General features: G+C 46.1%; 1 protein-coding gene across 1 annotated transcript in view; it reads left to right on the top strand.

The window, feature by feature from the left end:
- Window positions 1–1855: 1855 nt before the first annotated feature.
- Window positions 1856–18317, top strand: part of LOC143785426 (NXPE family member 4-like) — a 30068-nt gene continuing 13606 nt past the window's right edge. Inside the window, exon 1 of the mRNA XM_077274264.1 lies at window positions 1856–1915. The gene's annotated coding sequence lies outside the window, so the exon portion shown is untranslated. The remainder of the gene's footprint in view (window positions 1916–18317) is intronic.

The raw sequence follows: 18317 nt of genomic DNA, 5'->3' as shown, positions 1-18317 counted from the left end.
CCCGATCATCGTCTTCGATACTATGCGGCTGAGTCCAGTGTGCGCTGCATTTAATGGGTTGACAGTAAAAATTCCATTAATCCAGAATCTGATGGTCCAGAATTATATCCTGACTCTATGGGAATTGCCCCCACCATTCTCTCCGATGGGTCTCAGAAAAATGTCAACTTCCAGATTAAAGTTGTTCGTCCTACAGGGATGGATCTGCCCCTTATTATCACAGCGCTGCTTATTCTTCACCTTTACCATTAACCCTATACCACCAGGGACCTTTCCATTAACAACTTCCCTTAAGGGACTTAAGCATTAACCCCTTCCTTGTCCTAGACTATTATGGATTTTACTATTTTCTCTTTTGCATTTAAGAATACCAGGGATTTTACCTTTAACCCCTTCACTGCCTGCCCTAGACCACCAGGGACTCTATTTTTATCATTTTTTTTCTGCCCTAGACCACCAGGGACTGCATTCTTAGCCCTAGACCACCAGGGACTGCATTCTTAGCCCTAGACCACCAGGGACTGCATTCTTAGCCCTAGACCACCAGGGACTGCATTCTTAGCCCTAGACAACCAGGGACTTCACCATTAACCCATGCCCTAGACATAATAGAACATTATCATTGAACTGTTGCCTATCCTTGACCACCAGGACTTTTTGTTTGTCTGTTTTTGTTAAACCGTTTCCTGCCTTAGACCACCAAGGATTTTAGTTTTAGCCCATTCACTGCCCTAGACCAACAAGGCCTTTACCATAATTCTCTTCCCTGGCCGAAACATAAAGAAACTTTGCATTGCCCTTTTCCCTATCCTAGACCACCAGGTCTTTTTATTATTATTATTATTATTATTTTTATTAATAATAATAATAATAATAATAATAATAATAAACCCATCTCTGTCCTTGGCCACCAAGTATTGTACCTTTAGCTCAATCACCGCCATAGACCACCAAGGAATTTGCCATTAATCTCTTCCCTGCCCTAAATGAAAAAGAAGGGAACTTTGCCATTGACCTTTTCCCTATCCTAGACCACCAGGTCTTTTTTTTTTTTATGAAACCCATACCTACCCTAAACCACCAAGTATTTTACCCTTAGCTCAGTCACCTCTCTAGACCACCAAGGACTTTACCATTGATCTCTTCCTTGCCCTAGACCCAAAGCAACTTTGTCATTGCCCTTTTCCCTATTCTAGACCCACCAGAATTTTCTATTCTGCCCCAGGTCACAAATTATTTTACCTTTAGTTCATTCGCTGCTCGAGAAAACCAGAACCCTAAACCACCAATGAATTAACCTATAACACCTTCACCTATAACACCTTTCTCTGCTCCCCTAGACCACCAGGAACCTTACCATTAGTACTATCTAGGCAGGGTATTATCGGGCCAATGAATGGCAATTTTATTTAGCTATTGTATATAAAACTTTAATATTTGGGAACAAGTAAAAGTTTCGCATTGTCTGGCGGGAAATCAGTTGTCTTTCTTGGAGGAATCGGGGGTCGGGGAGGTCTATTTAATGGAGTTTAAGCATTTTTTGGGTGGTAGAGCTACCTTGTCACATCTAGACACGTTGGGATTTTTGACCCCAAGCGCTTTCACGACATTCTCCGGAGAATGGCCCCTGTCATTGTGACAATGGCAGAAAGTTATAGAAGTGGCGCTGTGACTACGCACTGACTCCTCGGGCGTGCTTCTCCTTTAATTATGGGACTATTAAGGAGCATCAATGATGGAGCAGTCCTGAGACCTGCAGAACACGTAATCACACTGACACCTGCCGTCTGAGCCGGTCGTACCTGGCAGAAATAGTGACATACAAAGTACAACCCTTGTAAAAAAAAATCAGAGCAGAGATCAGAGCCGGGAAGAAGGAGGACATGCCAGCCGGGGGCTAAGGAGCTGAAACAAGGTGACCAACCTGGAAAAGTCCAGGAATTACCAATATTATTATTATTATTATTATTATTATTAATCAGGAGTTATCATTTATATCCACATTGGTTTAAATAGAGATGATACATAGAAGCGGGAACAGTCACTAGCTGTTTACTATGTATCTATTTACTTAAACTATGTATCTATTTGTTTACTTTACTATGTATCTATTTAGTTTACTGTACTATGTATCTATTTAGTTACTTTACTATGTATCTATTTAGTTTACCAAGTAACTAATACATTAACCCCTTCAGATCAAAGCTTGAAGAAGTAAAATATTTATATTTTTTTAATATTTTTCTCCAATCATTTCATTACTGCGTTCGCTCCTTTTTTCCTCGCACGACCTGTTGTAGAATCTTTATTGTGGGTGGGGGGGAGGGTTGGAGAAGACATTAACCATTTGCGTTTAGTTTCTATGAATTATTACATAGAACATTTTAATTTGCCCAACTGCAGCTTTAGGTTTTGTTCTCAAGAAGGCTTTTTTTTTTTTAAATTCTCGGGAAAGCAAAATAGTCTACAAAAATGTATCAAGGATATTAGTAAAGCTCGTACTATTCTTTTCTATTGTATGCTCGCTTTAAGGCATGTGGCTTTTTTTTTTCCAGCAAAAACTCCCAAGTTTTCAATGAGTTTTGAGGAGGATTTAGAAAGTTTTACTCTGAATTCCTGCTAAAAAAAACCTCCTAAAAAAATCCTCTCAGTGTGCTCAGAGCCTTAATGTTCATATGAAAAGTGTATTTATTTTCTGAAAGAGGTTTTGAATAATGCCCGGTGGAAAAAATAATGGAGGAAAGTTCCTGATCCCTTCTGTCAGAACTACAGACTGTCAAGTCAAAAGGTTGTAAAAATGCTTCAGGGAGAAAAAAAAAGAAAAACACGGGAAAGGAAAAAGTCCTAAAAAAATGAGGATTCTGCTGGAAACTATAGTTACGGCTGTTGTTTTGCTCACAAGGATCCCAGATACAGTGCGGTGTCCGGGGTTTTCTTCCCCCCTTAGGTCATATTTACATTTATTTTTGGTTTTTATAGCTGTGATTTTCTGTTTATATAATGTATTTATTTATGTTATTGTATTAGGATATTGTAACTTTTGGGTGCTTATACCTTACTGGAATGTATTGGAATAGTTGTAGATGTGCAGGAACAAGTAATGGCCGAGGATGATGGGGGTTGGAATAAAGGCTGGCACCGCACTTTAGCCATACAAATAGTTACATGGGATAATAATTGTAGCACACCCCCCATTTTATGAGCTGAGGGCTACAAATAGTTAACTGAACAAGCGCAGGTTTTACGACTACACGGAACATAATGTCTATGTAGATCCTCGGTGTGAAGTTTATTACCTCGCTGCCTTGTTAATCACGAGGAAGTGTTCACTTTAGGCAGAGACGGTTGTACAAAATGTGTGGCCCCCGAACAAAGACTGAAAGTGGGGCCCACGAGCAAAGACTAAAAGTGGGGCCCCCGAGCAAAGACTAAAAGTGGGGCCCCGAGCAAAGACTAAAAGTGGGGCTCCCGAGCAAAGACTAAAAGTGGGGCCCCCGAGCAAAGACTAAAAGTGGGGCCCCGAGCAAAGACTAAAAGTGGGGCTCCCGAGCAAAGACTAAAAGTGGGGCCCCCGAGCAAAGACTAAAAGTGGGGCCCCCGAGCAAAGACTAAAAGTGGGGCTCCCGAGCAAAGACTAAAAGGGGGGCCCACGAGCAAAGACTAAAAGTGGGGCCCTGAGCAAAGACTAAAAGTGGGGCTCCCGAGCAAAGACTAAAAGTGGGGCCCACGAGCAAAGACTAAAAGTGGGGCCCTGAGCAAAGACTAAAAGTGGGGCTCCCGAACAAAGACTGAAAGTGGGGCCCCCGAGCAAAGACTAAAAGTGGGGCCCCCGAGCAAAGACTAAAAGTGGGGCCCCGAGCAAAGACTAAAAGTGGGGCCCCCGAACAAAGACTAAAAGTGGGGCCCCGAGCAAAGACTAAAAGTGGGGCCCCCGAGCAAAGACTAAAAGTGGGGCCCCGAGCAAAGACTGAAAGTGGGGCCCACGAGCAAAGACTGAAAGTGGGGCCCACGAGCAAAGACTAACAGTGGGGCCCCGAGCAAAGACTAAAAGTGGGGCCCACGAGCAAAGACTATAAGTGGGGCCCACGAGCAAAGACTAACAGTGGGGCCCCCGAGCAAAGACTAAAAGTGGGGCCCCGAGCAAAGATTAAAAGTGGGGCCCACGAGCAAAGACTGAAAGTGGGGCCCACGAGCAAAGACTAAAAGTGGGGCCCCCGAGCAAAGACTAAAAGTGGGGCCCCGAGCAAAGACTAAAAGTGGGGCCCCCGAACAAAGACTGAAAGTGGGGCCCACGAGCAAAGACTAAAAGTGGGGCCCCCGAGCAAAGACTAAAAGTGGGGCCCCGAGCAAAGACTAAAAGTGGGGCTCCCGAGCAAAGACTAAAAGTGGGGCCCACGAGCAAAGACTAAAAGTGGGGCCCCCGAGCAAAGACTAAAAGTGGGGCCCCGAGCAAAGACTAAAAGTGGGGCTCCCGAGCAAAGACTAAAAGTGGGGCCCACGAGCAAAGACTTAAAGTGGGGCCCCGAGCAAAGACTATAAGTGGGGCCCACGAGCAAAGACTATAAGTGGGGCCCCCGAGCAAAGACTATAAGTGGGGCCCCTGAGTAAAGACTAAAAGTGGGGCCCCCGAGCAAAGACTGAAAGTGGGGCCCACGAGCAAAGACTGAAAGTGGGGCCCACGAGCAAAGACTAAAAGTGGGGCCCACGAGCAAAGACTAACAGTGGGGCCCCGAGCAAAGACTAAAAGTGGGGCCCACGAGCAAAGACTATAAGTGGGGCCCACGAGCAAAGACTAACAGTGGGGCCCCCGAGCAAAGACTATAAGTGGGGCCCCCGAGCAAAGACTATAAGTGGGGCCCCTGAGTAAAGACTAAAAGTGGGGCCCCGAGCAAAGACTAAAAGTGGGGCCCCTGAGTAAAGACTAAAAGTGGGGCCCCCGAGCAAAGACTATAAGTGGGGCCCCTGAGTAAAGACTAAAAGTGGGGCCCCGAGCAAAGACTAAAAGTGGGGCCCCTGAGTAAAGACTATAAGTGGGGCCCACGAGCAAAGACTATAAGTGGGGCCCACGAGCAAAGACTAACAGTGGGGCCCCCGAGCAAAGACTAACAGTGGGGCCCCTGAGCAAAGACTAAAAGTGGGGCCCCTGAGCAAAGACTAACAGTGGGGCCCCTGAGCAAAGACTAACAGTGGGGCCCCCCAGCAAAGGCTAACAGTGGGGCCCCCGAGCAAAGACTAAAATGGGGCCCCTGAGCAAAGACTGAAAGTGGGGCCCCCGAGCATAGACTGAAAGTGGGGCCCACGAGCAAAGACTAAAATGGGGCCCCTGAGCAAAGACTAAAAGTGGGGCCCCCGAGCAAAGACTAAAAGTGGGGCCCCCGAGCAAAGACTAAAAGTGGGGCCCCTGAGCAAAGACTGAAAGTGGGGCCCCCGAGCAAAGACTGAAAGTGGGGCCCCCGAGCAAAGACTAAAAGTGGGGCCCCCGAGCAAAGACTAAAAGTGGGGCCCCCGAGCAAAGACTAAAAGTGGGGCCCCCGAGCAAAGACTGAAAGTGGGGCCCCCGAGCAAAGACTGAAAGTGGGGCCCCTGAGCAAAGACTAAAAGTGGGGCCCCCGAGCAAAGACTAAAAGTGGGGCCCCTGAGCAAAGACTGAAAGTGGGGCCCCACGAGCAAAGACTAACAGTGGGGCCCCCAAGCAAAGACTATAAGTGGGGCCCACGAGCAAAGACTAACAGTGGGGCCCAAGAGCAAAGGCTAAAAGTGGGGCATCCAAACAAAGACTAACAATGGGGCCCCTGAGCAAAGACTAAAAGTGGGGCCCCTGAGCATAGACTAACAGTGGGGCCCCTGAGCAAAGACTAACAGTGGGGCCCCCCAGCAAAGACTAACAGTGGGGCCCCCGAGCAAAGACTAAAATGGGGCCCCTGAGCAAAGACTGAAAGTGGGGCCCCCGAGCAAAGACTGAAAGTGGGGCCCACGAGCAAAGACTAAAATGGGGCCCCCGAGCAAAGACTAAAAGTGGGGCCCCCGAGCAAAGACTATAAGTGGGGCCCCTGAGTAAAGACTAAAAGTGGGGCCCCGAGCAAAGACTAAAAGTGGGGCCCCTGAGTAAAGACTATAAGTGGGGCCCACGAGCAAAGACTATAAGTGGGGCCCACGAGCAAAGACTAACAGTGGGGCCCCCGAGCAAAGACTAACAGTGGGGCCCCTGAGCAAAGACTAAAAGTGGGGCCCCTGAGCAAAGACTAACAGTGGGGCCCCTGAGCAAAGACTAACAGTGGGGCCCCCCAGCAAAGGCTAACAGTGGGGCCCCCGAGCAAAGACTAAAATGGGGCCCCTGAGCAAAGACTGAAAGTGGGGCCCCCGAGCATAGACTGAAAGTGGGGCCCACGAGCAAAGACTAAAATGGGGCCCCTGAGCAAAGACTAAAAGTGGGGCCCCCGAGCAAAGACTAAAAGTGGGGCCCCCGAGCAAAGACTAAAAGTGGGGCCCCTGAGCAAAGACTGAAAGTGGGGCCCCCGAGCAAAGACTGAAAGTGGGGCCCCCGAGCAAAGACTAAAAGTGGGGCCCCTGAGCAAAGACTAAAAGTGGGGCCCCCGAGCAAAGACTAAAAGTGGGGCCCCCGAGCAAAGACTGAAAGTGGGGCCCCCGAGCAAAGACTGAAAGTGGGGCCCCTGAGCAAAGACTAAAAGTGGGGCCCCCGAGCAAAGACTAAAAGTGGGGCCCCTGAGCAAAGACTGAAAGTGGGGCCCCACGAGCAAAGACTAAAAGTGGGGCCCCCAGCAAAGACTAACAGTGGGGCCCCCAAGCAAAGACTATAAGTGGGGCCCACGAGCAAAGACTAACAGTGGGGCCCAAGAGCAAAGGCTAAAAGTGGGGCATCCAAACAAAGACTAACAATGGGGCCCCTGAGCAAAGACTAAAAGTGGGGCCCCTGAGCATAGACTAACAGTGGGGCCCCTGAGCAAAGACTAACAGTGGGGCCCCCCAGCAAAGACTAACAGTGGGGCCCCCGAGCAAAGACTAAAATGGGGCCCCTGAGCAAAGACTAAAAGTGGGGCCCCCGAGCAAAGACTAAAAGTGGGGCCCCCGAGCAAAGACTAAAAGTGGGGCCCCTGAGCAAAGACTGAAAGTGGGGCCCCCGAGCAAAGACTGAAAGAGGGGCCCCCGAGCAAAGACTAAAAGTGGGGCCCCCGAGCAAAGACTAAAAGTGGGGCCCCCGAGCAAAGACTGAAAGTGGGGCCCACGAGCAAAGACTAAAAGTGGGGCGCCCGAGCAAAGACTGAAAGTGGGGCCCCCGAGCAAAGACTGAAAGTGGGGCCCACGAGCAAAGACTAAAAGTGGGGCCCCCGAGCAAAGACTGAAAGTGGGGCCCCCCAGCAAAGACTAACAGTGGGGCCCCCCAGCAAAGACTAACAGTGGGGCCCCCGAGCAAAGACTGAAAGTGGGGCCCACAAGCAAAGACTAAAAGTGGGGCCCCCGAGCAAAGACTAAAAGTGGGGCCCACGAGCAAAGACTAAATGTGGGGCCCACAAGCAAAGACTAAATGTGGGGCCCCCGAGCAAGGACTTAAAGGGAGACCTGAATACTAACATGTTACATCGTCACACAGGAACATTTCCAGTGCATTTACAGGAGCTGATTTCACAGCATGAAATCAGCGCCAATCGGTTATAGGCAACTTGTTTTTAAAAAGAAAGATGGGGCAGAACGATGGGGGGGCAAAACGATGGGGAGCAGAACGATGGGGGCAAAATGATGGGGCAGAACGATGGGGGGCAGAATGATGGGGGGCAGAACGATGGGGACAGAATGATTGTGCAGGACGATGCGGGTCAGAATGATGGAAGGACAGAACGATGGAGGCAGAATGATGGGGGGCAGAATGATGGGGGGCAGAATGATGGAGGAGAATGATGGGGGGCAGAATGATGGAGGAGAATGATGGGGCAGCATGATGGGAGGCAGAATGATGGGGCAGAATGATGGGAGGCAGAATGATGGAGGGGCAGAACGATGGGGGGCAGAACGATAGGGGCAGAATGATGGGGAGCAGAACGATGGGTTGCAGAATGATGGGGGCAGTACGATGAGGGGCAGAATGATGGGAGCAGAATGATGGGGGGCAGAACGATGGGGGCAGAATGATGGGAAGCAGAATGATGGAGGGGCAAAACTATGGGGGCAGAATGATGGGGCAGAACGATGGGGGCAGAATGATGGGGGGCAGAACGATGTGGGGCAGATTGATGGGGCAGAACAATGGGGGTGCAGAATCATTCTGTCACCATACACATCATATTTAAATCCTGTTATCGGCAGCACATGTTCTCCTTACTCCAGACAATGTGCTGCCGAGAATTTTGTTCCAGTATAAATTATTCAGTCACCCAATGAATGAGCAGCATCAGTATATACACTGCTCAAAAAAATAAAGGGAACACTAAAATCCCACATCCTAGATATCTCTAAATGAAATATTCCAGTTGCAAATGTTTATTCATTGCATAGTGGAATGTGTTCAGAACAATAAAATATAACAATTATCAATGTAAATCAAAATGAATATCCCACGGAGGTCTGGAGTAGGAATGATGCTCAAAATCAAAGTGGAAAATCAAATTACAGGCTGATCCAACTTCAGTGGAAATGCCTCAAGAAAAGGAAATGATGCTCAGTATTGTGTGTGGCCTCCGCGTGCCTGTATGACCTCCCAACAATGCCTGGGCATGCTCCTGATGAGGCGGCGGATGGTCTCCTGAGGGATCTCCTCCCAGACCTGGACTAAAGCATCCGCCAACTCCTGGACAGTCTGTGGTGCAATGTGACATTGGTGGGTGGAGCGAGACATGATGTCCCAGATGTGCTCAATCGGATTCAGGTCTGGGGAACGGGCGGCCAGTCCATAGCTTCAATGCCTTCATCTTGCAGGAACTGCTGTCACACTCCAGCCACATGAGGTCTGGCATTGTCCTGCATTAGGAGGAACCCAGGGCCAACCGCACCAGCATATGGTCTCACAAGGGGTCTGAGGATCTCATCTCGGCACCTAATGGCAGTCAGGCTACCTCTGGTGAGCACATGGGGGGCTGTGCAGCCCTCCAAAGAAATGCCACCCCACACCATTACTGACCCACTGCCATACCGGTCATGCTGAAGGATGTTGCAGGCAGCAGATCGCTCTCCACGGCGTCTCCAGACTCTGTTACGTCTGTCACATGTGCTCAGTGTGAACCTGCCTTCATCTGTGAAGAGCACAGGGCGCCAGTGGAGAATTTGCCAATCCCGGTATTCTGTGGCAAATGCCAAGCGTCCTGCACGGTGTTGGGCTGTGAGCACAACCCCCATCTGTGGACGTCGGGCACTCAGACCATCCTCATGGAGTCGGTTTCTAAGGCTGCGTGTCCACGGTCAGGATGGCCGGCGGGATCGCCGGAGCGGCGAAGCCGCTCGGCGCTAAGCCCCGACCCCTTTCTGGGACGCGATGATGCCGGATGTGTTAACTGTACACATCCGGGATCATCGCACCCTCGCATAGCGCCCTGTGATATTACTTGCGGCGACGCAGCATCGCCGCAGGTAGCACGGACATGCTGCGATCTGAAAAGACGCGCAGCATGTCCGGAGTCGCAGGGAAGTCGGATGCGTGTTTCCACGCATAGTGGACACGGGATTTCATAAAATCCCCTCCACTATGCTGGAACATCTGGACGCTGCGTGTTTGACGCTGCAGCTCTGCGCAGCGTCAAACAAGCAGCGTTTACTGACCGTGGACACATACCCTAACCGTTTGTGCAGACACATGCACATTTGTGGCCTGCTGGAGGTCATTTTGCCGGGCTCTGGCAGTGCTCCTCCTGTTCCTCCTTGCACAAAGGCGGAGGTAGCGGTCCTGCTGCTGGGTTGTTGCCCTCCTACGGCCCCCTCCACATCTCCTGGTGTACTGGCCTGTCTCCTGGTAGCGCCTCCAACCTCTGGATACTACGCTGACAGACACAGCAAACCTTCTTGCCACAGCTCGCATTGATGTGCCAGCCAGTTTGATTTCACAGAAGTTTGATTTACTTGGAGTTAGATTCTGTTGTTTAAGTGTTCCCTTTATTTTTTTGAGCAGTGTATTACACACATATCAGTATATATTACACACATCAGTGTATATTATATGCAGAGAGCAGAAAGAAGACAGCAGAGAGCAGAAAGCAGAAAAAGCAGAGAGTGAAGAACAGAAAGCAGACAGCAGAGAACAGAGAGCTGAAAGCAGAGAGCAGAGAGTAGAAAGCAGAGGGCAGAAAGCAGAGGGCAAAGAGCAAAGAGGAGAGAGAGCAGAGGGTAGAAAGCAGAGGGCAGAGAGGAGAGAGCAGAGGGTAGAGAGTAGAAAGCAGAGAGCAAAGGGTAGAGAGCAGAGAGCAGAGATGAGAGAGCAGAGGGTAGAGTGCAGAGGGCAGAGAGCAGAGAGGAGAGAGCAGAGGGCAGAGAGGAGAGGTAGAGAGCAGAGAAGAGAGAACAGAGGGCAGAGAGGAGAGGTAGAGCAGAGAAGAGAGAACAGAGGGCAGAGAGGAGAGAGCAGAGGGTAGAGAGCAGAGAGGAAAAGGCAGAGAGCAGAGAGGAGAGAGCAGAGGGTAGAGAGCAGAGAGGAGAGAACAGAGAGCAGAGGGTAGAGAGCAGAGAGGAGAGAGCAGAGGGCAGAGAGCAGAGGGCAGAGAGGAGAGAGCAGAGAGGAGAGGGCAGAGAGCAGAGGGTAGAGAGCAGAGAGGAGAGAGCAGAAGGCAGAGAGGAGAGAACAGAGGGCAGAGGGCAGAGAGCAGAAAGCAGAGAGCAGAGGGTAGAGAGCAGAAAGCAGAGAGGAGAGAGCAGAGGGTAGAGTGCAGAGGGCAGAGAGGAGAGAGCAGAGGGCAGAGAGGAGAGGTAGAGAGCAGAGAAGAGAGAACATAGGGCAGAGAGGAGAGGTAGAGCAGAGAAGAGAGAACAGAGGGCAGAGAGGAGAGAGCAGAGAGGAGAGAGCAGAGGGTAGAGAGCAGAGAGGAGAAGGCAGAGAGCAGAGGGTAGAGAGCAGAGAGGAGAAAACAGAGGGCAGAGAGCAGAGGGTAGAGAGGAGAGAGCAGAGAGCAGAGGGTAGAGAGCAGAGAGGAGAGAACAGAGGGCAGAGAGCAGAGGGTAGAGAGCAGAGAGGAGAGAGCAGAGGGCAGAGAGGAGAGAGCAGAGAGGAGAAGGCAGAGAGCAGAGGGTAGAAAGCAGAGGGCAGAGAGCCGAAAGCAGAGAGCAGAGGGTAGAGAGCAGAAAGCAGAGAGGAGAGAGCAGAGGGTAGAGAGCAGAAAGCAGAGGGTAGAGAGCAGAGTCTGGCATGTTTTGTGCACAACCTTTGTCGGCGGCTTCCTAGTATATGGTTGTTAGTGGCCGGCATTGTACAGGACCCGGCACCACTTGGTGAAAAGGGGGATTTAAAAACAAAAACAAAACAGGTTAAGTAGAATGACTTGTCACACTGGTTATTATCTGCTCCATACAGGATAAATAATAGGATATTTTATTTCTTTGGCCGGATACACACGTGACAATATCAAATATAATAAACTCCTTGTTGTACATTATATTTACTTTGCTTTTTTTATTGGTTCCCTGTTCCAGAGATGTGAGATTATCTATTTATTTCCGATTTTCATGGTCTTTTATAAAGTGGGCGTGTCTCTCAGGACAATTATGCAGAGGAGTCTAATGACACGCCCCCTGAGAAAATGCCATGAGCCACGCCCCCTTTGAAAGGACCAGAAAAAGTCCCATATCTCCGGAACCGTATGGAATATTCTAAAAAAATCAAAGAGCAAAATAACCAGGAGAGCATTGGGAATAAAATGAGAGCAATCACTGAACACTTTTGACCTGATGGCAGATCCCCTTTAATTCTAATTTTTGGCACCGTGAAATTAAAATCAAGGAATCTTAATTGTGCACAATTTTTTTCCCTCTATATAACACTCTCTAAACCAGATTTGGACGTCATCTTGTCCTTTGATTGATCCATTCGGCACCATTCTTTCAAGATGCGCCTTTCTTTTTCTATAAAACTTTTGGAATGAGAATGATTGTGGCAGCGAAAATTTTGCGACATCTTGCTGAGAACTTTCACCAGGAAAGCAAAAAAAATGTCAACTTACTCCTTCTTGGAATGAGGTTAGAAAAATGGTCGTCACGATTTAACGACTCGCGTTCCCCTAATAAAACCACGTGACAAACATTCCAAGATTTCCTATTGGTCGGAACTGATCTTTTACCTTTACAGATCATTTTACAGCCGTTTATTCACCATTAACCCCTTCCTGCCATGGACTTTTTTTTTTTTTGCTTTTTTTTCTCTTTTAACCCCTTCTGCCATAACTTCTTCCATTGACATGAGCCTGCTTTTTTTTTTTTTTTTTTCCCCCCGAGGGAACGGTTGCACTTTACAATGACATCATACAATTTACTCAACAACATGAAAAATAAAAATATCCATAATCGTTATATAAAATATCAGATCAACTCTTACAAGAGCCAAAGCCCATATTTTGCCTCAATTATGCTAAGGCAAAAATTAATTATGTACCACCTTTAAAAAAAAAAACTAAAAAAAAAAAAATCAAGCGCCACGCATAAAATTGTGCAAAAAAAAAAATATATATATATATAAAAAATATATTAAAATGTAAAAAAATATAAAAATATATAAAAATATATTAAAATGTAAAAAAAAATATAAAAAAATAAAAAAAGTAAAAAAAATATAAAAATATATTAAAATATAAAAAAATATAAAAAAATAAAAATAATAAATTTTTATTGCTCCGTTGCACAGAATTAATAGCTAAAAACACAATTCGGGCACTGTGTTTGTTCCTAGCTCGCTCTGATTTATCTTATTCTCGCCACGCCCTTAGAAAGTGCAAAAAAATAAGTAACTAATTCATATATTAAGACAAGAGATATGAGATAAGGAGGAAATAATCTAACTAATGATAAAATAGTATCATGTAAGTACAAAGAAGAAAGTGCAATAATAAAGTGTCAGATACCAATAGGAGTAAAACGTAGCAGCAATAACATACAACACTCATCCGCCATTGCTCATTTTTTTTGCTTAATGCATGTATTTTTGGAATAAAAAAATCATGTTTCATTAAACGTTTGTCTTCTATAGCCGCTATGTTGTATTGTTCATTACTGGCTGCAGAAAGAGTTAACTGAGAATCCGTCAGTGAGCTCCTTCTGTTGGTCCAACGGGGGGAGGGTTTTTTTAAACACTTTTATCTGTCTTATCTGAAAAAAACAAAAGTTGCAACATTTTTTAATGAAACTGAATTGCAAAATTGATTTTTATTAGCCCCAAATACTTGCATTAAAATTAAAATGTCCCCAGTGTTGCATACATACTATCCTGCTAAAGGGCATTCTGGGTTTTATAGTGTGCTTTCGCCATTTTTCATGGTTTTGAAGTTTCCTTCCAATATCCGTTAGTAAAGTGTCTGCATGGCCGTTGGGTGTCCGCACACAATGACGTGAAGCTGCAGATACATTGGACCCGGATTCATCTTTTGCCATTTTTTTTTCATAAATAACTTTTCTTTTTTATCTTACCGTACCGGTTGATGCTTTTTGCGTAAGTTTTATAAAAACAATTTAAAAAAAAAAATGCTCTTTACACCGTATTCTTCTTTTAATTTGCTCCTTTTTATAGTCACTTTTATGTGTTTGTCTTTTTTTTTTTTTGGCTTTTCATTGTGGGGTTTTCCAAACTTTTTAAAAAGCTGCAAATTTTTTTTTTTTTTATGTAAATGTTCTCCAGCTTTCCCTTATTATAGGAATGATTTTATATCCGTCTGATATTTTCGGGTCTCAATTTTGGGACGTTTTAGCTCAGCGCTGATTATTTTGCGCAAAACGTCTTACAAAATTGGTTACGTTTTGAACAAATTGGAGCAAAAAATGTCAACGAATATCACAAGGCAAAAAAAAAAAGGTAACTGGTAAAAAGCCGTAAATGATCGATTGGAACTTTTTATTTAGATTTCTTTAACCATTTTTGCAACTTTTTAGCCTGAAATTCCGCTAAAATTGTGGCCAAGTTTCCATAGTTGCAGTGATTGTGGACCCATCTTTGCCACCAGCTGATACGCAGCCTTAGGAGCCGCTGCGGACCCTGCCGTACTGGATAAGGTGGGTGACATCGATTACTGCCCAGTGACCCGCTTCACCTCGGCTGCATTGTACTGAGCGCTATTGTATGGACATGAAACGGATCACTGGCTCCATTCTTCTTCTTTTCACACTTTATTCGATAAGTCGCGTTCCACTGTTGGGACCAAAGTAAAAGAAGTGTGAGGAGGCAAAACTGTTTTTTTTTTAACCCTCCCCCCTGCATTTGTTCTGGACCTGAAAGTATTTGCCTCACCTTCATTAATGGAGTAACGTTTCATTTTGTGGAGATTGACATGCCAAGCCTGGCATGTCAGAGTGAGGAGACTAATAAGCCATGCATGCTCCTCTGGGAAATTAGGTATGCAAATTGTCAATCATATTGCAAGGCTCGTTAAAACTTAATATTGACTTTTAGGATCGCTGCTTCCAATAGGTGACGCTAGAGTTCTAATCCTCTTCCTCTTTGCACTGATGAGGGGCATCACCACGAAGCACTGTGTCTGCAAATTGAGATTTTGGTTTGGCTTTTATCCTCAATCATATTGCAAGGCTCGTTAAAACTTAATATTGACTTTTAGGATCGCTGCTTCCAATAGGTGGCGCTAGAGTTCTAATCCTCTTCCTCTTTGCACTGATGAGGGGCATCATCATGAAAAACTGTGTCTGCAAATTTAGATTTTGGTTTGGCTTTTATCCTAAGTCATATTGCAAGGCTTGTCAAAAAGTTGATATTAACTTTTAGGATCGCTGCTACCAATAGGTGGCGCTAGAGTTCTAATCCTCTTCCTCTTTGCACTGATGAGGGGCATCATCACGAAACACTGTGTCTGCAGATTGAGATTTTGGTTTGGCTTTTATCCTAAGTCATATTGCAAGGCTCGTTAAAACTTAATATTGACTTTTAGGATCGCTGCTTCCAATAGGTGGCGCTAGAGTTCTAATCCTCTTCCTCTTTGCACTGATGAGGGGCATCATCACGAAACACTGTGTCTGCAAATTTAGATTTTGGTTTGGCTTTTATCCTCAATCATATTGCAAGGCTCGTTAAAACTTAATATTGACTTTTAGGATCGCTGCTTCCAATAGGTGGCGCTAGAGTTCTAATCCTCTTCCTCTTTGCACTGATGAGGGGCATCACCACGAAACACTGTGTCTGCAAATTTAGATTTTGGTTTGGCTTTTATCCTCAATCATATTGCAAGGCTCGTTAAAACTTAATATTGACTTTTAGGATCGCTGCTTCCAATAGGTGGCGCTAGAGTTCTAATCCTCTTCCTCTTTGCACTGATGAGGGGCATCACCACGAAACACTGTGTCTGCAAATTTAGATTTTGGTTTGGCTTTTATCCTAAGTCATATTGCAAGGCTTGTCAAAAAGTTGATATTAACTTTTAGGATTGCTGCTACCAATAGGTGGCGCTAGAGTTCTAATCCTCTTCCTCTTTGCACTGATGAGGGGCATCATCACGAAACACTGTGTCTGCAAATTGAGATTTTGGTTTGGCTTTTATCCTCAATCATATTGCAAGGCTCGTTAAAACTTAATATTGACTTTTAGGATCGCTGCTTCCAATAGGTGGCGCTAGAGTTCTAATCCTCTTCCTCTTTGCACTGATGAGGGGCATCACCAAGAAACACCGTGTCTGCAAATTGAGGTTTTGATTTGGCTTTTATCCTAAGTCATATCGCAAGGCTTGTTAAAAAAGTTGATATTAACTTTTAGGATTGCTGGATCCAATAGGTGGCGCTAGAGTTCTAGTCCTCTTCCTCTCTGAAGAGACAATTTGTATAACTCATTAATGGATGAAGCTTCTAAGAGCTTGAAAAACATTGAATTTATTTCTTTTTAAAAATCTCCTCCATTCTGAAACATGGAGAGATTTTTAATTATATGGCGCCGATTCATTAAAGGTTTTACACCAGGAAAATGGCGTAAAAGCTTTGAAAAGTCACAAGATGTTTGCACAACGCGGAGTTGTGCTAAAAAAAATAGCAAATTTTTGGAATTTTCACCCCAGTTTGAATCAGTTCCTGCAAAATGGACGGAGCTGGGGAAGATCTGGAGGAGGGATGGAGCATGGTCTCTGTATTTGCTCTAATTATATGGATATTGGCCTTTTTGGTTCATGTTATACTTCTTAGATTTAACACACAAATATAAAATACATTACATTTAAAGAGAATCTGGAATCTGTCAGATAGATCAACACCCCCTTGCCCTTCCCCCTCCCAAAAAACCTGTACATATGGCCATGCAGGTCTTTGAAATGTTAATCAAGCGGCACCTTTATATCTTATATCTGTTGCTGCACTCCTAAGTAATTAGCTTTTTAATTCAAATGCAAATGAGGCATTTAGTGCTCTGGGTGTGACCGAGTATTTAAGGAGCAACTACCGTATTTATATTCCAGAATATAAATGCAATTAAAAAAATATAAACAAAAAAAACACATGTAGGCATGAGAAAAATTATGTACACCCTTTGAAATCTATTGTTTTCTGTATCAGGAGTCAGGACATAATAACAAATAACCATCTCTTTCATCGGTCTTAAAATTGGGTAAATCCAACCTCAGATGAAGAACAACTCTTGACAAAATTACACTGTGTCATTATTTATTTATCAAACAAACTATACCAAAATGCCAAAGCAAAGTGACAGAAAGTAAGTACACCCTAACAGCTTCCATAGGAAATAAGAGAGTAAGTTGCTGCCAGATCAAATGCCCTTGATACATTGTTCATCAGTAATGCTTTCTGGCTGATGTTTTGGTCACTTTTGAATGTTGGTTGTGCTTTCACACTCGTGGTAGCATGAGACGGACTCTACAACCCACACAAGTGGCTCAGGTAGTGCAGCTCATCCAGGATGGCACATCAATGCGAGCTGAGGCAAGAAGGTTTGCTGTGTCGGTCAGCGTAGTGTCCAGAGGTTGGAGGCGCTACCAGGAGACAGGCCAGTACACCAGGAGACGTGGAGGGGGCCGTAGGAGGGCAACAACCCAGCAGTAGGACTGCTACCTCCGCCTGTGTGCAAGGAGGAACAGGAAAATGATCTCCAGCAGGCCACAAATGTGCATGTGTCTGCACAAACGGTTAGAAACCGACTCCATGAGGATGGTCTGAGGGCCCGACGTGCACAGATGGGGGTTGTGCTCACAGCCCAACATCGTGCAGGACACTTGGCATTTGCCACAGAACATCAGGATTGGCAAATTCACCACTGGTGCCCTGTGCTCTTCACAGATGAAAGCAGGTTCACACTGAGCACATGCGACAGACGTGACAGAGTCTGGAGACGCCGAGGAGAGCGATCTGCTGCCTGCAACATCCTTCAGCATGACCGGTTTGGCAGTGGGTCAGTAATGGTGTGGGGTGGCATTTCTTTGGCGGCCGCACAGCCCTCCATGTGCTCCCCAGAGGTAGCCTGACTGCCATTAGGTACCGAGATGAGATCCTCAGACCCCTTGTGAGACCATATGCTGGTGCGGTTGGCCCTGGGTTCCTCCTAATGCAGGACAATGCCAGACCTCATGTGGCTGGAGTGTGCCAGCAGTTCCTGCAAGATGAAGGCATTGAAGCTTTGGACTGGCCCTCCTGTTCCCCAGACCTGAATCCGACTGAGCACAACTGGGACATCATGTCTCGCTCCATCCACCAACGTCACGTTGCACCACAGACTGCCCAGGAGTTGGCGGACACTTTAGTCCAGGTCAGGGAGGAGATCCCTCAGGAGACCATCCGCCGCCTCATCAGGAGCATGCCCAGGCATTGTAGGGAGGTCATACAGGCACGTGGAGGCCACACACACTACTGAGCATCATTTCCTTGTCATGAGGCATTTCCACTGAAGTTGGATCAGCCTGTAACTTCATTTTCCACTTTGATTTTGAGTATCATTCCAAATCCAGACCTCCATGGGATGTTAGTTGTGATTTACATTAATATTTGTTATGTTCTGAACACATTCCACTATGCAATGAATAAAAATTTGCAACTGGAATATTTCATTCAGAAATATTTAGGATGCGGTACTTTAGTGTTCTCTTTATTTTTTTGAGCAGTGTATATATATATGATGGCTACCGCCCAACGTTTTGAATTTCACATCGATGTGTGTGTATATATGTATATAGTCCAAGCATAACGAG

Source organism: Ranitomeya variabilis, chromosome 7, assembly GCF_051348905.1.
Source record: "Ranitomeya variabilis isolate aRanVar5 chromosome 7, aRanVar5.hap1, whole genome shotgun sequence".
Classification (NCBI taxonomy): Eukaryota; Metazoa; Chordata; class Amphibia; order Anura; family Dendrobatidae; genus Ranitomeya; species Ranitomeya variabilis.
The sequence above is the reverse complement of the archived record's forward strand: the minus strand, read 5'-3'. Positions and strand labels throughout refer to the sequence as shown.